The 19,759-nt window shown below is 40.2% G+C and overlaps 1 protein-coding gene across 3 annotated transcripts in view; it reads right to left on the bottom strand.

Annotated features, from left to right (window-relative positions):
- Pdk (pyruvate dehydrogenase kinase) overlaps window positions 1-19,759 on the bottom strand; it is a 78,218-nt gene that overhangs the window by 22,004 nt on the left and 36,455 nt on the right. The window lies entirely within an intron of this gene.

Below are 19,759 nucleotides of genomic sequence, written 5' to 3' on the forward strand. Positions count from 1 at the left end.
TGCATTTGTTACTCTGATGCAATCACATGTTTTGATATCTAAAATCACGCTGCGAAAATGAAGCATTTCCCATACATTTTTGTATGCCGTTCTTATCATCTTTATTTCCGAAGGAAAAAATCACTTTTTGATTTATTACTCCTACGCTCATGATCAAATTGATTCTTTCTGCAGCTCATCTTATTGCCTGATAAATTTCCTTCTAAGCACAAGTGGTTTTAATTTTCCTACGATCCCGGAAATCTGCAGAGACAAGCATTTTCACCTGTCCTTAATTACCATCAGTGTAGACGTCGTAGGTGAATTAATTCGTAGTTTTGACCGGAATCTGAACCCTTAGGGTAACGAAGCTACTCTCAGAGGATTTCCATGCCAAATACAGTCAACTTTTCAAAGAAAGGTATTGAGGGGCCATAGAGTTGGGAAGGATTTTTAGTAAAGGAGATAATTTTTTTTGTATGGGAGCTTTCGATAAAACCGCAGAGCTCTAAGACCACTTCTATATTTGATCACTTCCACGGTTATCCGAATTCATTCTAATGAATCTTCCATTGGAACAAAATCACGGAGCTCTAGGACTAGTTTAATGAATCGAACACTTTTACGATTGTTCCAGATCTTTCCGAAGGTCATTCTGTGACGCTCCAATGCCCATTCTTTCGAAAATACTGCAATTCTCTAGAACCAGTTTAATAAATTCACCACTTTCACGGTTGTTATCCTCCGGATGGTCATTCCGTGATCCCCCAATCTCCGTTTTATGGAAACATGTTCGGATTCATTCTATTGATACTTGTATGGTTGCTTTCGAAAATTCGCTGAACTCTAGGACCAGTTTCATGAATTGATCACTTTCACGGTTGGTCCGGATCTTTCGGAAGCTCAGTCTATCTCAGGGTTCATTTTCCAGTCAAAAGTCTGAATTCATTCTAATGAGACTAAATATGGTACCGGCAGAGCTGGTTGTCTATATAACAGGTAGCTAACTGCGCGTTCGCATTAGTTGCGATTCACCCGTTCAACGGTAAACAACCAGGAGGCATGACTGGTCGTGGCAAGGGTGGCAAAGGATTTGGTTAAGGAGCCGCCAAGTGTCATCGTGTGGGGGCCTGCCATTCGTCGTCTGGCTCGATGTGGTGGTGTCAATGATGTACGAGGAAACGCGAGGTGTGCTAAGGTGTGCCGAGAAAATGTGATCCGTGATGCCGTCACTGAACACGCAGCTGCCTACACGTCATCATCATCTTCCAAAGGTTTTAAGCCTGTACTACCATCGGCCCTTTTCTGGGCCACCAACATTTTCCAAAAGAGTTAATTTTCTGAACATGTCCCTACTAAAATACATATCAAAAGGTTCTTTTCAGGGCAACCATAGTCATACTAGTATAAACAGAGAGGACCCCGCTAAAATTCCTATTCCTACACAAAACACAAGCTCCTGCTGCAGTTAACAAAAATATTTATTATATCATACCACGTAGTCCTACGTCATCATTGCGTACCGTTGGACATAGATTTCCAGTTCCTACATGTCACCCTGATTCCAAAAATACCCATATTGTGGGGTATTGACAGTATTTTCCAGTTTTTCATGAATCGATCTTGGATTTCAAAATGACATCAGGCATGGATTTCCGGTTCGTACACGTAACCCTGATTCCAAAAATACCAATATTGTGGGCTATTTGACATTATTTTCCAGGTTTTCTGTACCCGGATGCCGTCATCTTGGATTTAAAAATGGCGTTAGACATAGATTTTCAGTTCCTACACGTCACCCTTATTCCAAAAATACCCATATTGTTGGTTATTGACAGTATTTTACAGTTTTTCATGAACCGAATACCACCATCTTGGATTTCAAAATGGCGTCAAACATCGATTTCCAGTCCCTACACGTCACTCCGATTCCAAAAATACTCACATTGTGGGGTATTTCACAGTTTTTCCCAGATTCCCAAAATCGCAAAAAAAAAAACTTGTTATTTGGAATTTACTTCGTAAAAAGAACCTCGTTATTTGGGATTTACTTCGTAAAAAGAGGGACGTAAATTGAATACTGCGTAAAAAAAGACTTCGTAAACGGAGGTTTCAGTGTACTATAATTTCACTTGATGACTCTAGTTAAGAGGAGTTTGTAAGAACTGCGTCAGTTTTAAAATTTGGTTAGCTTTGAACTAACGTATCGTTATAGATATTAGTATAAAAAGTATGTATCGTTTCTTCAACCTGTCCGGAATTCGTCAAATTGGGTAAAATATATTGTTCCTCGGGTTCAGTGGTTCTATCGTTGATTGCTTCCTCTACGAAGTGCATTAATGGCGCCGAAAACACAAGTGTTGCGCATAGCATGGCTCACATGAGAAAATAGAAGCACATCCAGGATTCGTCCAGTTGGGTTGATTGCCGTGATTAGGTAGAAATTCGTCAGGGTATGGATTCAAAATATCTCCTCGCTGAAACTGTATGGGCTGGAGGGTGTTTGATGCATCGATCGTTGACCGTGGTGGCTTAGAGAATCTCGTTTGCTGCCGCGAGAAGAATTCTGTCCGGTGGAAGAAGGCGGTTACCATTGCGACCCCCGTCATTGTTGCAGTTATTATTGCTGTGATTGTTATTGTTGCCGTAATCGTGTCGCATATGATTCACATTAGCGTTGATATTATTGATATCACTCTTACTGTTATGGTGAGTGGCAGTGAGTTTGGTTGTTGATGTTATTGCGCACCTGCCTTCTTCGCTTGTGTGCTTTTTCAGCTTTTTTTTTGTTGTTGATTTTATGCCATTTTTGATTTTATAATCAATTACATTTATATTCGCTGATAAAGATTACAGCTCGTCTAATATCTCCAACCCTAACATCGGGTTGTTATGCATGGGTGAAGCGATGTATAAAGTTAAACCTTTTATTTGTTTCATATCGTCATTCAAACATTTCAGGTCATCGCCTATAGTTCATTGATTACGATATGGTTTGTTAAGAACCTTGCATCGCTATATCAAATAGCGATGTAATATGGCTCTTAATGGCACTGACATTGCCAGTAGAACAACTACTTCCGGTTGCCGTCAGCTGTTTTTTTTAATATCCACGAGTAACACTTCAAGGCGGTCGATCGCTTCGTGTACTAGGAATTTGTAAACTTTTGTAAATGTGTATTTACCTGTGCAATATTGTTCAGATGATCAATATTAATGAACCTTTCCATAATATCTCTAACCATTTGAGACATCGCGTTGCACATAAAAGGCACCATAGGGTTGTCCTTCTGAAATTCGCATAGAAATGGCTCAACTTCGACAGCAACTGATTTGAAGAAAGCTAACTTAATACCACGTTCAGACTACAGAGTTATAACATGTTATAACGGTTGTCAAATAATTGCAACACAGAAACCACCATCAAGATAGGGTTATAACATGTTATAAATCTGTAGTCTGAACGTACTATTAGCCATCAGCAGCGAGTCATTCAAACAGTTTTTAGCATCTTGGTAGGAAGCTGACGTTGGTTCGATTTTGTCTTTCTGGACGCCTTGAATAAATTTTCGTATTTGCGGAGTAATTTTGATTGCCCTCTGACCAGCAGCACTATTTTCCAACCATCGGTGACCGCAAAACTTTAGCGGGAATATGGTAGATCCAGAATAAAGTGATAAACGCTCGTCTTGCTGGTACATCTTTGAAGATATTGTAGATACCACGCAAATATTTGACAACATCCCAACTGATACTGCGAACACTATCCTTGAATGCATTATGCAAAATATACAGCCCACAGCTTCCCAGATCTATCAGCTTCTCGCCACCTTTTTGTACATCTACACCCAACCGGGGGATGTAAAATTCACTTACAATTATGTGGGATTCATCATCAGAGGATGTTAGTGGAAACCGCATGAACCGAGGATGCGATATACCTAGTTGCGGTCAAATACAAGAAAAGTAAAAGTCTTCTTCCACAATCCTTGCCGCGATGGGAAAGCGTTCTGCCTCGTCACTAGCCAGCTGCTTCAGAGTTCGGGTAGCCAGAAAAGGTGCACTAGATGTCCCGTAGGTGACAGTTAACAGTTCTAGCACTTCCAGCGGATCAGTTATTTCTTTCCTCCAGAAGATTCGCAATAGAGATGTCTGGTTGATGTAGAGGAGGATCTGACGGTACATTTTGGAAACGTCCGCAGTAAAGACATAGCGATGCCTACGAAATCTCAAAAGGATCGAAAAAATTGCATCCTGAACCCTCGGGCCTATCATCAACATCTCATTTAGAGAAAGGCTAGAGGATTTGGCTGAGGCATCAAATACGACCCTGAGCTTAGTCGTGGAGCTTGTAGGTTTTAGGACCGCATGGTGGGGTAGATAATATGTCAATTTGTTTGGCGAATCATCAGACTCAAACACTCGCTTGCAGTGATGAAGATGCTTATATTCGTCGATGAACTGACAATACAACTGCTTCAATTCGGGATTCTTCTGGAGCCTCTGCTCAAGCATGAAAAATCGACGGAGGGCAAAGGAACGATTGTTATCCAGATTGGACACTGAATTCTTCAAGGGTAGCTGGACGATATAGCGACCACTGCAATCACGACTGGTTGTGGAACGATATATCGTTTCGCATTGCTGTTCTTCGTTAGTCAGCACTGGGGAGGATTCAACAGCTTCCAGGGACCAAAACCTTTCCATAGATTTAGCTAGTGGTTCAAGGACGACAATATGGCATTGCAGCTGACTGTGGGATGGATTTACGTCATCAACACTACCGGCGATAACCCAACCTAGGCGAGTTTCTTGAAGAATGGGAAGTTCGTCAGATAATTTCAGCTGACTGGGCATCAATAACTCGAAAAAGAGCTTGATTCCAATCAAGAGGTCTATTTCTACGGGAGTATGGAAGGTTGGGTCTGCAAGCGGTAATCCAGGTGGTAGAAGCCATGATTGTGTATCGAATTTGCGAGATGGCATCACACCCGTGATCTGATCCGTCACGAGACATTCCAACTGTGTTTGGAAATCGGAATGTATAGACCGAATATGCACCACGACCATTTCTGAAAGAGTGGACTTCTTGCCATTGGCCCCAATAATTTCAACATTGGTAGGGATGCGCGGAAGGTTCAATACATCAATCAATTTCTTCGAGACCAAATGAGCCTGGGATCCACAATCCAAAAAAACACGGCATGGTTGGAATTTACCATTGCTATCCACAATATTCACAACAGCGGTTATTAAAAGACTGTTATCAAGACGGGGAGTTTTGCTTACTGAACAAGAGGTGGTAACTGGGAGAACAGGCTTCACATCAGAGAATTTCGATGTTTGTTCATGGGCTTGAACGTTAACCGGAAGATTAGTTGGGGCTTGGGTATTCGTATTTGATACATTTTCTATGTGCAAAAGTGTGTGGTGCTTACCTTGACACTTCTGGCAAGTGCGAGATGAACTACAGGAACTGCTCAGATGGCCTTTCCGCAGGCAATTGTAGCACATTTTCAGCTCTCGGACCTTCGCTTGACGTTGAGGGATGGACATCGTATGGAAGACTTCACACTTGAATTTGGGATGTGCACCGGCACAAATCTCACAGGTTGTTTCGGTATTTCCAGTAACAGAATACGTCTTGACTTGAGCGCCTTTCACTAGGCTGGAAGGATTCTTTACTGGAACATTAGGCTTCATGATGGATGGAAATTTTGCTGACCCTTCACAGCGTTCCAGGATGCCACAACGCTTCTTCAAAAATTCGATAGTATCGTCGTAGGTAGGTATCGCCTTGTGCGGGATGGATGATTCCCACTCCTTCCGGCTCCAGCAACCAGGTTGACCACAAATCTTTCGGAGACTCCATCCAACTCGTCCTCAATCAGAGCCAACCCATCGACGTGTCGAGTCACGTCATCGATTAGTTCTTGCAGCTCCTTCGGGTTTTCCCGGCTCAGCCGCCGGAGATTCAGCAATCCTTGGATGTGGGTATCCACGATAACACTTTTATTTTCGAATCGATCCTTAAGTATTTCCCATGCGTGGGCATAGTTGTTGTCATTGAGAGTGCGGGCGTCGATAATGCCAGCAGCTGCTCCTACTAGGGATCGCTCGAGGTGGTAGAGCTTGATGCAATCCGAATCGGTGGAGGACCGCATCACATTACAAAACATGGCCTTGAAGCGAGGCCAGTTTTCAGGTTTACCATCGAAGGTCGGGATGGGGGCCTTCAATGGCTGCTGCTGGACGATAATACGTGGGCTTTCAACAGGTTGTATCACGGGAACATTACACCTTGCTTGGATCGCTCGTTCGACTAACACACACGTCTCGTTGTAGTGGATTTCGAAGTTCATGTATCCTTGATCCTGTTCTTCGATTCTCTCGGTAGGGCACACCGTCATCACCTGATGATGGAGGTTCAAATACTCCTGGAAATCGGTTCTCTAGGTTTCGGGAAAACACCTTCAGCTGCGCGGCATCGTACTGGGCACCAGCCACCGCAGCTTCCTCGATCGCCTTCCGGATGCGTGTAATCTTTGCTTTTGCTTGGCCTCGCAAATGAATAATGGATTTCAATTCCGCCATCTTCTCTATCGTTTTCACTTTCACTGGCGTGTGTTCAATCGGCATCGGGAAATAGTTCACTCACACGCACACTAATGTTTGTCACTTGCTTACATGAAAGGCATGTTTTATCTGATACAGTTTTGGTTCTTTTCGGCGGTCTCAAACACCGTAGTTTACTGATTTCTCGGACACGACTTCAATTGACACACACGACAACAAGAACTTTCACGGATTCCACACGCGCGTTCGCAAACTTCTTACGACGCCTTCTCTTCTCCACAATTGCCGCAAATTAGTTTAATGTGGGACAAGGTTGAGCTTAATCACGGCTGGAGGCCTGGATCGTCCACCAATGTTGCCGGGAGCAACGAGGGAAATGGGCTCGGAAGAGCGGAAACGGATCAAACGTAGGAAAATTGTTGCCGGGAGCAACACGAAGACGGGCTCGGTTGAGCAAATGGTACGATCGGCTGATCGTCCACCACGGTTGTGGATTTTCTATCCGGTTCGGTTCGGACCAAAAAATGGTCAATCCTAGACCATTGCAGGAACTGGTGGAGTTTTCGGATAACTGAGGCCTCGATGGGTGATAGCTCAATCTCGAAAGAAAGTTCAAAAACTCTTATTCGGTCTTGAAAAAGACCAATTCGTTTCGGCTGGACTGGGAGAATAAGAAGGGTGCAAGTAACAAAAACAACGAATTTATTCTTCCAACTGGTGAACTGTATTTGACGGGTATTTTCTAAAATCACTTATTTATAATGACATTCTTCTTAATTTTCTTCTCTGAACTGCTCTTATTTGCTGCCAAATGGCACCAATCAAGCAACGCGCTGTTTATTTCGATGTGGTGGTGAAGCTCTGCTTCGGAAGGCACCGTTGGCGGCTGGTCGATAACGACGTTCGTCATTTTGCACCACACACACACACTTGCACTTGGTTTGCGAAAAGTAAGGGAGTGGGAACGATGAGATTTCATTTTCAGGAAAGGGGTTGCACGTTAACTGTTACGTTTTCGCATTATATTTGCGAACAGCGTTATTAACCAGTAAGCACGACATATTCTGTGGATGGATATTAACTTTTACATTTTTAAAAAAGTTGAAATTCTTCTGAAAAACAAGAAATAAAACTAGGGTTAATGTGCTAGTTTTAGGCCCTAGTGGTGCTCGAACTGGCCCTTACTTAAATTCCCACATTCATCAGGTTTAAATTACACATTTATGTATTATTTTCATTTTTTTTTTCGATACAAGGTTCGAACATATGTTAATATATTTCAAATTTGATTTAGACCCTAGGGCAAAAACTGTACCAAACTAGTAAACTAACTCTACGTAAAATAGATCCAAACCATTACCATTACCATTGATAGGAAAAATAGCCGTTCCTGGTAACTATCTGGCAGTCTTAGCCTGGGACCTTAGCCATATTGGTCGAACAAAGTTTGCTAGGATCCTGTTTCGCCCCTCCTTTCCATTTTAGATTAATCATTCCACGTTTTTTAGTACAAAGTAATTGGAGTAGATCTTTTTGCTGGGGTTTGAGAAAAAGTTTGCAATTGACCGCAGTTGAGAGACATATGGAGGGCTGAATCCTTGGGTATTACAGGTATCGAGGCACTCGATTTGTTTTTTTTGCTGCAAAATTGCTGCTTCGCTCTGGACTTCAAAATGTATGCAGTACTTACTACTAATTTGCGCAGTCATATTTTTCCTCCTATGAATCCAAATGAATGAAGCAAGGTGATGAATTTGTTGGATCCAGCTATACAGTTATAAATAAAGGACGTAAATAGTTAACGATTAACAAAGACATAAGTTCAGAAATGCTAGTCATAGAATCATAAACTACAATTTTAGAAAAAAAAAAAAAAAAACATAGGTGCTCTGAGACTGACATATATGAGCGTCAATTTTGACATGAAATTGAGTCATAACATAACGTCGAGTAACGAACTTTTCAGTCTCGGTGCACTTAATTTTAAATGAAATATTTGTTTACGTCTGATCCTTTATGTCAAAGATGGATTCCGTCACGTGTAAAATTAGTTATTTCTAAGTGTGCAGGTTATTATTATTTTAATAGAATTGACTACCCCCTTGTCTCCCTTTCTCATTTTACAGCTGGTATAATCAATTTGACAGATCGATGTCTTTATATACCACTTGAAATCACTGAAATGGGGTCGATTTTTGATGATCGAGTTCCACATATGCTATGTGACTCGGGTCTAATTTAGAAACATTTTTTTCAATAGTTTTGTTCCTATCATCGCAAAACTCAAAACGATTAAATCTAAAAACACCTCCAGAATTTTTGCGAAGAAGTTGAAAATCTTACAATTCAACTCGTAAATTCGTATATTACCAGTAAGATTCCTGCAGAAGTTGCTACAAAAATCGCAACCAAAGTAGGTGTGGACATTCTTATTAACGGTGTAACAGATAATGACACCAAAATAATTTTGAAGGCAAATGAATTCACTTCTATTCAAGCCGCAATACAAAAACTTAACGAAAACACAGGAGGATTATCGTCACAAATATTAACTGTAAATGCTAGAAGAGGAGTCGTAAATAGAGACTTATACAACCCGAATCGTAATAATTACACAAATCATAGTAATTACAGTAGTCGTGGTAACTACACAAACCGTGAAAATTATACAAACCGTTTTACCCAAAATCGTAATAACTGTAACAGAATGCGAAATCAGTTTAATAATACCCCATTCAATCAACGTAGTTACTCTTTTCCTCTTGGACGTGGAAACCATCACACGTACCATCAACCTAATAACCGATTCAATCATCGAGAGTAATACACACATGAACAAAACCAGCTGATGGGACAGCATGACATAAACAGACCCCCACACACTCACAATACGCCACAACCAATGCATACTCAAATTAATCAAGGTCAGGGGCAGCAACTGCCAAATGGCCAGTATCAACAGATAATGACGAATCACCCTTTTGCGGTACCGCTGGGGCAGTTTACACTATAAACGTAGCTGCTTCTAATTTTGTACATATCAGCACAAACGCAGCAGAGTATGTTCATTTTTAGTGGACACTGGAGCTGACATATCAACGTTAAAAATCGAAATTTTAGCAAACTGTCAAACATATAACCCTAATGATAAGTCTACCATAAGAGGAATAACATCAGAAGTCACCTATACCCTAGGAACTGCTGAAGTTTCATTAAATTTAGTCGGTCAAGTACTGCTAAATAGATTTCACGTGGTACAAGATTATTTTCCAATACCAACAGACGGTATACTGGGAAGAGATTTTTTTTACCACGTACAGTTGTGAAATAAGTTATGATACTTGGATCAATAATATACGTTTAGAATTGCCAATCCATACCAATCTGAACGGATCCACATGGATTCCAGCCAGATCTGAAGTTTTTAGATTAATAAACAATTTGAATGCGTATGAAGATATGGTCATACACCATCTGAACTAAAAGTAGGCGTTTTTTTGTGCTAACGCAATTTTAAATAGTAGGGCGCCGTATGCCAAAATTATAAACACTAATGACTACACTGTAAAAATAACAAATCCTAAATATAAATTTACAAAACTTAATGATTATTACGAACCAAAAATCGATAAAGATATCAATGCTGATAGACTTAAAAAAATCCATTCAGAAATAAATTTAGCAAATATACCAAATTATGCCAAGAACCCTTTACAACAGTTATGTGAAGAGTATAATGATATATCTGGCTTAAAAGATTAAAGGGTGTCCACGATGAAATTGCCACACTATGAAATTGCTCTAACTTTTTAACCGTTGGGTAGAATTTAATGAAAAAGTCCTGTGATCAAAACTCGCGGAAATGGAGTCGAAAGAACAGCTCGTGCGTGATAAAATCTTGCGCATTCATCACGAGAACAAGGATCTCTCGCATCGTTCCATCGCTAAAACGTTGGGAATCGCGAATTCCACGGTGTCGCGAGTGATTAAGCGGTTTGAGGAACGGTTGACCACCGATCGGAAGCCCAGAAGTGAAGGAAAAAGTATTCCGTACAACACCAAAAATCACAACCGCGTAGTTGGGGCCTTCAACCGAAATCCGAACGCCTCCGTTAGGGATGTGGCTAAGAAGCTGCACCTAAGCCGAAGTTTTGTCCAGAAGGCCAAAACTAAGGCTGGGCTTCGAACGTTCAAGGTACAAAAGGCCCCTAATCGCGACGAGAAGCAGAACAAGTCCGCCAAAACCCGTGCCAGGAAGTTGTACCTCAACATGCTGACGAAAGTTGAATGCTGCATCATGGACGACGAAACATATGTGAAGGCCGACTTCAAACAGATCCCCGGCAACCTGTTTTTCACGGCCAAGGATAAGTTCAGCGTTCCGGAGCATGTCCGCAATCAGAAGATGTCCAAATTTGCGAAGAAATTCCTGGTTTGGCAAGCCATCTGCACGTGCGGGAAGCGGAGTGCACCTTTCGTGACCCAGGACACGATGAACGGACAGGTGTACATAAAAGAGTGCCTCCAGAAGCGGCTGCTTCCTCTCCTGAAGGCCCACAACGTCCCAACAATCTTCTGGCCGGATTTGGCCTCATGCCACTACTCCAAGGACGTGCTGAAGTGGTATGCGGACAATAAGGTCAATTTCGTGCCGAAAATGTTCAACCCTCCCAACACTCCGGAGCTCCGCCCCATCGAGAAGTACTGGGCGATTATGAAGCAGCACCTTCTTAAACGACCTAAGGTAGTGAAGACAGTCGAGGAACTGAAGAAAGTATGGGTTTACATGCAAAAAACGGTTGATTCACAGGTTGTGCAGAATCTTATGGCCGGGGTTAAGGCCAAGGTGCGGGCATTTGCGTATGGACTGTAAATAAAATACGAGTAAAATGGTAAAATGAAGTTTAATAGTTATTTCTCAATCCCTGAAAATTTGATGGCAATCGGATGAAAACTCGAATTTTGCGAATCAATTTTGTGTGTGGCAATTTCATCGTGGACACCCTTTAACAGTCACATGCAATAATTTCTACAGACAGAAAATAACTTTAGCAGATAAGTCACCGGTATATATTAAAAATTACCGAAATGCGCAATGCCATAGAGAAGAAATCTGTCGTCAAGTTGATGATCTAATTGCAAATGATATAATTGAACCTTCAGTATCGAGCTACAATTCGCCGATACTACTTCTTCCCAAGAAATCAACTAACTCTGAGAAAAAATGGAGACTAGTCGTAGATTTTCGGCAATTGAACAAAAAACTGCTAGCAGACAAATTTCCCCTGCCGAGGATTGATGATATTCTCGACCAGCTCGGCAGAGCAAAATATTTTTCCACTTTAGATCTCATGGCTGGTTTTCATCAGATCGAGGTCGAAGAAAATTCAAGAGAGTTTACAGCGTTCTCTCTACAGGATCGCGGACATTTCCAATACAAACGATTGCCGTTTGGGCTTAACATCAGTCCAAACAGTTTTCAACGAATGATGTCTATTGCACTCAGTGGATTAAGTCCTGATTGTGCATTTTTAAATATTAATGACGTAATTGTCGTAGGTTGTTCAGTTGAACACCATCTGAAAAATTTAAGAAAAGTGTTTGAATGTTTTAGACAACGAAATCTTAAGATTAATCCTGCGAAGTGTAATTTCTTTAAGTCAGAAGTGACATTTTTGGGACATAAAATAACGGACAAAGGTATCGTACCCGATACTTCTAAGTTTGATGCAATAAAAGATTACCCAAAACCACAAAACGTTGATCAAGTTCGAAGTTTTGTGGCAATGTGTAATAACTACATAAGACTTATTCCAAATTTTGCAAATATTTGTTACTGTTTGAATACATTGTTAAGGAAAAATACCATTTTTACTTGGACAGAAGAGTGCCAGTCAGCATTCGAAAAATTGAAAAGCATGTTACTTTCACCCAGAATATTGCAATATCCGGATTTTCAAAAAACGTTCATCTTGACAACAGATGCGTCAGATTTTGCATGTGGCGCAGTCTTATCACATATACATGGAGACAATGATCTATCTGTTTCTTTCGCCAGTCGCGCGTTTACAAAAGGCGAAGCAAACAAGCACATCATTGAGAAGCCGCTATACATAGGGCTGTTATGCATTATCGACCCTATCTATTAGGTCGTAAATTATTAGTACGTACCGACCATCGGCCCACAGGAGTGGAACTTCGGATCAGAAAGTGGCTCCACTTGTCATTTGCGAACACTAGCGCACCTAGCGGTAGAAGGCAACTTCTGCCTGTAGTTAAGATAGGCAGCATGCTATGATAGTGTGAGTGCACATAGAAAGCCCGTGTGGAACGCTACCACAACACATCGCTTGTTGAGCAGAAAAATGAACCACTTTTGATTCACCGATTTGTTTGCACTTCTCCTTCTGTTCTGTGATCGGCCGTTAGTGTATCTTTTTGGAATGAAGAACCTTTCTTCAAAGTTGATACGAATGAGAATTGATCTCGAAGAATTCGACTTTGAAATTGAGTTTGTTCCAGGAAAAAGTAACGTCGTGGCCGACACTTTATCTAGAATTAATATAACATCTAACGAATTAAAGACGATGAATATTTTACAAGTGCAGACAAGGTCAATGCTACGCAAACCATGTCTAGTCAAAAATAATAACCTCAGCAGATTACCGGAGCCTGATCAACTTCACATGTATGAGGCAACTAACAACGAAGAGGTATATAAGCTCATCGCATTGCGTCGTCTCTCCAATTCCTTTTCAGTAGGATTTTCTACAGATTTTGGCCATTTTTCCGATGAATCTTTCATGCCACATGCCACCACAGATCGTTTTCTAGGATGTTGTTGGACAAAATTCCACGGGATATTAGGTCAGCATGGTTCACACTTCCTGAAACATGACTCCACTGTTTACCTTCCGTCAGACCTTTAATTTTCGCAACTCTGTTGGCGACGAAAGTTGTCTACGCTCCTTTTTACTTCCGCATCTTGGTCCCAATCGATTCCATTTGGATCCGGTAGTGCCAGATTCTCACTTGGAATGCCCTTAAGTACGTCAGGGTAGTTCGATGCCCACTTACGTAGTTTTAATCCACCACTTATCATCATTGCGTCGATTTGTCTACTCAATTCGACAGCAACTTCAATGTTGTCTGCTTCATAGATAACGTCGTCCATGTTAACGACTTCTTCAAGCGCCGCCAATGGAAACTGCTCTCGATCGTCGTTGGCTTGTTCATTCAAAGCACGAGTGGCCAGATACGGTTCGGACTTCGTACTTTATGTCACCGTTAGTCCTTCTTGGCATTAAGCCGGGAAAGTTTACTAGAATTTTTCTTGGATGATGGATCATTCTCATTATCCGTGAGCAAATCAAATTGATTACTCAAATTAATTTTTTCAGAAGGGGGGTCAAGAGTTTGCCCCTTTCTTTTGCGTTTAGGCGCCATGGCGGCACTATTTTTTTTTTTTTTTTTTATCCAAATCGACTTCCAAGCAGATTACTATAAGAATCTGAAGGATCGAAGAGGAATTTTCCAAATCGATATCCAAGAAGGATTACCTCGGGTAGGGTCCAAACAAGGATCGAAGAGGAATAAAGTTGAACAAGGTAGAAAATTTTTACAGGTTTAGCACTGAAAAGTGCTGTTTAAATTTGTTGTAGCTTTAGGTAGTAGCAACACTTCCTTCAGCAAAAAGCAAATAGATCCGCACGGCAAGAGAGCACGATGCGGACTCATGATTGTTTTGTTTGTTTTGTGACGTCACATTTGCTGTTGTAGTGAAATGAAGGAAGAAAAGAGATGGTTAAACTTTCCCCACCATACCAGTTGATATTCATGAAACATGGACAGTTTTAACGTGGTGACGTGCACTTCCACATAATTTTAACAAAACATTTAGAAAATGATGATCAAAGAATATTTCAAAAAGAAGAAGTAGAAAAATTATTTACCTTTTGTAGAACTTTAAGGCCATCGTTTGGACATTTTGAGCCGTTTGTCTGTGATTTGGGTGGTTTTTCAGGAAACGTCCCGAAAATCCGGTGAAGGAAAGCGAATATCGGGAAACAAATTCCGTCCGATTGTAGCCAAGGATTTTGTTTTTCTAGTGTGTAAAATTTGGGTGGAAAAGTGCATTCAACTTCAAGTGGTGTGCTTTTTCCGGGAAAGTGGCATTTCCACCCAAAGAGAATATGCACGTGGGGTGTTTGATACTACTGGCTATTTCTCCCGTCAGTGTATATGTGCGCGCAAGGAAATGCAATCTTGCGCCTATGTTTTCCCGGGAATTTCCCAAGAAAGTATATCATATTTTTATACCAAGACATTCTGCAGACTATGCACAACATGATGGTATACATAAACATATGATTTTCGAAAATTTGTAGCATGGTTTTTCAATTTCCAAACCATGCGCCAAACATTCTCGCTGTAAAATCGTCACGGACATAGTAAAGAAGCAATCAGCAATTACGCATTTGTTTTACAACGTTGCCACATTTTCTTGTTCCTTTGCTACCGGATCACATGTTCGTAGGTTCACGTGTCCTTTTTCGCTAGTTCGCTCATCATATCAAATTGATCAGGAATTCTTCCGAAATGTCAAAAATTATATTGAAGACCTACGACGGATCGGAAATTGAAATTGAGATCTCCATATATTCTTTCATCATATCAAACTGAACAGGAGCTCTTCAAAATCTTATCTTATCTATCGAAGACCTACGACTTATCGGGAATTGAAATCGAATCCTGCATATTCCCTCATCACATCAAATTGATCAATAATTCTTCCGAATAATCAGAAATTATATATAAAACGTATGACTAATCGGAAATTGAAAATGAGTTCTCCATATATTCCATCAACACATCAAATTGATCAGAAATCCTTCTGAAGACATTCGGGCAGTTAGAATATATTTCAAAATACAAGGATGGTCAGAAATTCTTCCAAACTATCAGAAGTTATATGGAAACCCTATGACTGATTGGAAATTGAAATCGATTTCACCATAATGTGTACCCTATGTACCCTATCAAAGTGTTCAGAAATTATTCCGGATTATCAGAAATTATATTGAAGGTCTTCGACTAATAGAACAATTGCAACCGAGTTTCCATATATATCTCAATCAAATCAGGTTGATCAGGAATTCTTTCGAATTATCAGAAATTATTTAAAAAAAAAACTATTCCTGACCAGAAATTGAAATCGAGTTCTCCTTATTCCATGACCATATCAAATTGACCAGGAATTCTTCCGAATTATCATACATTATATCAAAGGCCTACGACTGATCGTAAATCCAAATCGAGTTTTCCATATATTCCTTCATCATATCAAAGTGGTCAGGAATTCTTCCGAATTATCATATATTATACCGAAGGCCTTCGATTAAAAGAAGAATTGAAATCGAGCTCTCCATGTATATCCTTTTTCCATAAAATTGAATAGAAATTGTTCTGGACATTTTTGGTCAGTAAGAATGTATTTACAAAATGTAATAATGATTAGGAATCATATAGAAGACTTTCAAATCATCAAAAATTTTATACTATCCAACAATGTCAGTTTGATAAATAATTTATTCAAAAAAATGATACGAAGATCTACGATCGAAGATTGAAACCGAGTTCTCCATATATTCCCTGGTCATATCAGAGTGATCGGGAGTCCTTCTGATTATCTTTGGTCTGTAAGAATGTATTTTCAAAATTTAGCATTGATCAGGAGCCATGTAGACGATCTTCAAATGATCTTGAAATAAAACCATTAGAATATTCTTACATCATATGAGATTGGTCAGGAATTCTTCCGATTTATAAGAAATTATTTCGAGGACTTCCAACTTATAGAAAAATTTATATTGTGTTCTCCATATATTAGCTTCTCATATCAAGTCTTCTTCCGACGATCTTCGGTCAGTTAGAATGTATTTTCAAAATATAAAGATGGTTAGTCGAAGGCTTTCAAATGATCTAAAATTGAAATTCAATCTTTTGAATATTAGCGCCCCATATGAGGTTGATCAGTAATTCCTCCAATTTATCAGAGTTTATACCGAATACTTACGACTTACAGGAAATTGAAATCGATTCTCCATATATTCGCTCATCATATCAAAGTGATCAGGAATTATTATGATGATCGTCGGTCACATAGAATGTAGCAAAAATTCGAATATTCTTTTTTTTTTCCTTTGGTTTGTTTTTTCCGTCGATCTTGTTTTCCGTGCTGAGCACCAATGCTACCGACGTGCCAGGAAGGCAGCTCCCACACCTGGACCCTACCTATCGACCCATCAACTCATGAACCGGGGACCAACCGCTTTACTTCCCATCCGAAGGAAGGCGTGATCAGAGATGTTCTGCCTCAGAACATCCCGGCGGCGCCGACTGGGATTGAACCCAGGCCTGCTGGGGTGAGAGGTAATCACGCTTACCACAACAAAATTCGAATATTCAAAGGATTTTATTTCAATTTCTGACCGTTTACAGATCTTAGACATGATTCCTGATCAACACTTTATTATGAAAATACGTTCTTATTGACTGAAGATCTTCAGAAGAACTGCTGATATATTTGTTATAAAAGGGGCGCCGGTGGTGTAGTGGTAAGCGTGATTCCTCTCATCCCAAAAGGCCTGGCTTCAATCCAAGTGGGCACCACCGGGGTTTTCTGAGGAATAAAATTTCTTATCACGCCTTCCTTCGGAACGGAAGTTAAACCGTTGGTCCCCAGTCCATGAGTTGATGGGTCGATATGTAGGGTCCAGGTGTGGAAACTATCTCACTGGTGTCGGTAGCGTTGGTACTCAGTACGGAAAACATTATTTTTGTGAAGTATTCAACCTTTCTGGTCAGGACATCTTCCGAATTATCAGAAATTATATCGAAGACCTACGACTGATCGGAAATTGAAATCGAATGATCCATATACACTAGAGTGTTTCAGCGTTATATGGAAAAAAAAGTCAAAGTCTGGAATTTCAAACGCTACCCTCTGGAATGGTAGTTTGGGGGGTCAGAAACACCCTGCCAAAATTTGAAGTCATTTGGTTCACGGGAACCCCTCGCCCAAACGGCTTGAAGTTTTTATGGGGAAAATCGACAAAATGTATGGGTGAGCGAGCCACTTTCACATTCGCGGCTCTAGGTGGCACTGTAGTGGATCAATTTTCTTCGTGTACAAAATGTAGCACCTTTGGAGTATTGGGAACATCTTGGCTGAAGACCGGATGTGAATCCGAGTTACCCCCGAAAAGTTATTAGCGTTTCTAACGAACACCACCTGCTTTACTTCTGGGGAGGGCCTAACGCGCTTGTGCAGTTTTTATTTTTACGAACGGGTATACGAATAGCAATGTTTGCATAGGTATAACTTTTTTGTTTAACCATGAAATTGGTTGAAATTTTCAAAGTGAGTAGAAAAATGTTCGAAATTAGGTCTACTAAAAATTGGAACATATTGGTCAAACGGTATGATTCCGGGTTTCCGAGAGGCCATCGGGGGGAGAAAAGGTACCAGTCGTCTAGAACAAGGTGGTGCTGGAAATCCACAGCAACAGGCATCTATGGGTAGTGCTGATTAATATTTTAACAAAATCAACCCATAACCTGGTTCTAAATACTAAGCGTCCACCGGAAGGCCTTCCGATGACCCGGATCAACCTTAATCTGGATTATTATGTATTTTTGATCAAAGTAGGCCTTGATTATTCTCTGCAACAATGAGAAATGTTGTAAAATGGTGATTTTTTATGTGTTAACTGTTCAATGGCTCCGAGTTATCACCAGATGGTCCGCTGGTAGATACGGAACATCCGTAAAATTGATTGCTGTGTAAATTTGATCAAAGTAGGCCATGATTTTCCTCTCCAATTATATGGAGTATAGTAAAATGGTGCTGGTCGTTGGATCCAAGTGGTCACCAGATGACCCACCGGAAGATCCGGAACATCCGTAAAATTTATTTCTGCGCAAATTTGATCAAAGTAGGCCTTGATTTTGCTCTGCAACAATGTGAAATGTAGTAGAATGCTGATTTTTGATATGTTAGCTGTTCAATGGCTCCGAGTTATCACCAGATGGTCCGCTGGTAGATACGGAACATCCGTAAAATTGATTGCTGTGTAAATTTGATCAAAGTAGGCCTTGATTTTCCTCCGCAATTATATGGAATACAGTAAAATGGTGATTTCTGAAATATTAGCTGGTCATTGGCTCCAAATGGTCACCAGATGACCCACCGAAAGATCTGGAACATCCGTAAAATTGGTTGCTACGTAAATTTCATCAAAGTATGCCTTGATTTTTCATTGCAACTGTATATAATGAAGTAAAATTATGATTTTTTATATATAAGCTGGTCACTAGCTCCAAGTGGCTCGCCGAAAGATCCGGAACATCCGTAAAATGTATTGTTGCGTAAATTTGATTAAAGTAGGCCTTGATTTTACTGTGCAACTATGTGGAGTGTAGTAAAATGGTGATTTTAGATACATTAGCTGTTCAATGGCTCTGAGTAGTCACCAGATGGTCCGTGAGAAGATCCGGAACATCCGTAAAATTGATTTATGTGTAAATTTTATCAAAGCAGGCCTTGCTTGTTCCCTGCAACTAAATGGAATGTGGTAAAATTGTGCTTTTTTATATATTCGCTGGTCATTGGCTTCGAGTTATCACCAGGTGGTCCAGAATATACGGAACATCCGTAAAATTTATTGCTGCGTAAATTTGATCAAAGTAGGCCTTGTAAAATGTAGTAAAACGATGCTATTGATGTTGCTTCTTACAGTCGTTAGTTAACTGCCTCCTGTCAAAGTTCATTCATGAGTAAATATTCATCTTAGCTTTCTTCAAATTGAATTCAACATTTCAAAGCAGCGAAAAAAATTGTGGTAAGTATAGGGTTTAACATATCATCATACACCAATCGATCTCTTTGTCTCGTATCAACTAAAAATACACTGCTACCACATTGCGTTACGCTGGAATGCATGCAATGCGATTGTATCTTCAAATATTATTACTGCCGCACGGCCGTAGAATTCAAATCAAATTTGCATAGATATTCATAGACTGAGTAAACGTTTCCAACAAGTTCACGGACTACATTAAAACAAAGTAAACATAACATTTATCTTGCACAATAAAAAGCAGTGTTCAACAACAACTAATGGGAGATTTTAGTGTAATATTA

The sequence above is a fragment of the Ochlerotatus camptorhynchus genome, unplaced genomic scaffold (assembly GCF_037179485.1).
Source record: "Ochlerotatus camptorhynchus isolate MF236.1 unplaced genomic scaffold, CSIRO-AGI_Acam_v1.1 ptg000359l, whole genome shotgun sequence".
NCBI lineage: Eukaryota > Metazoa > Arthropoda > Insecta > Diptera > Culicidae > Ochlerotatus > Ochlerotatus camptorhynchus.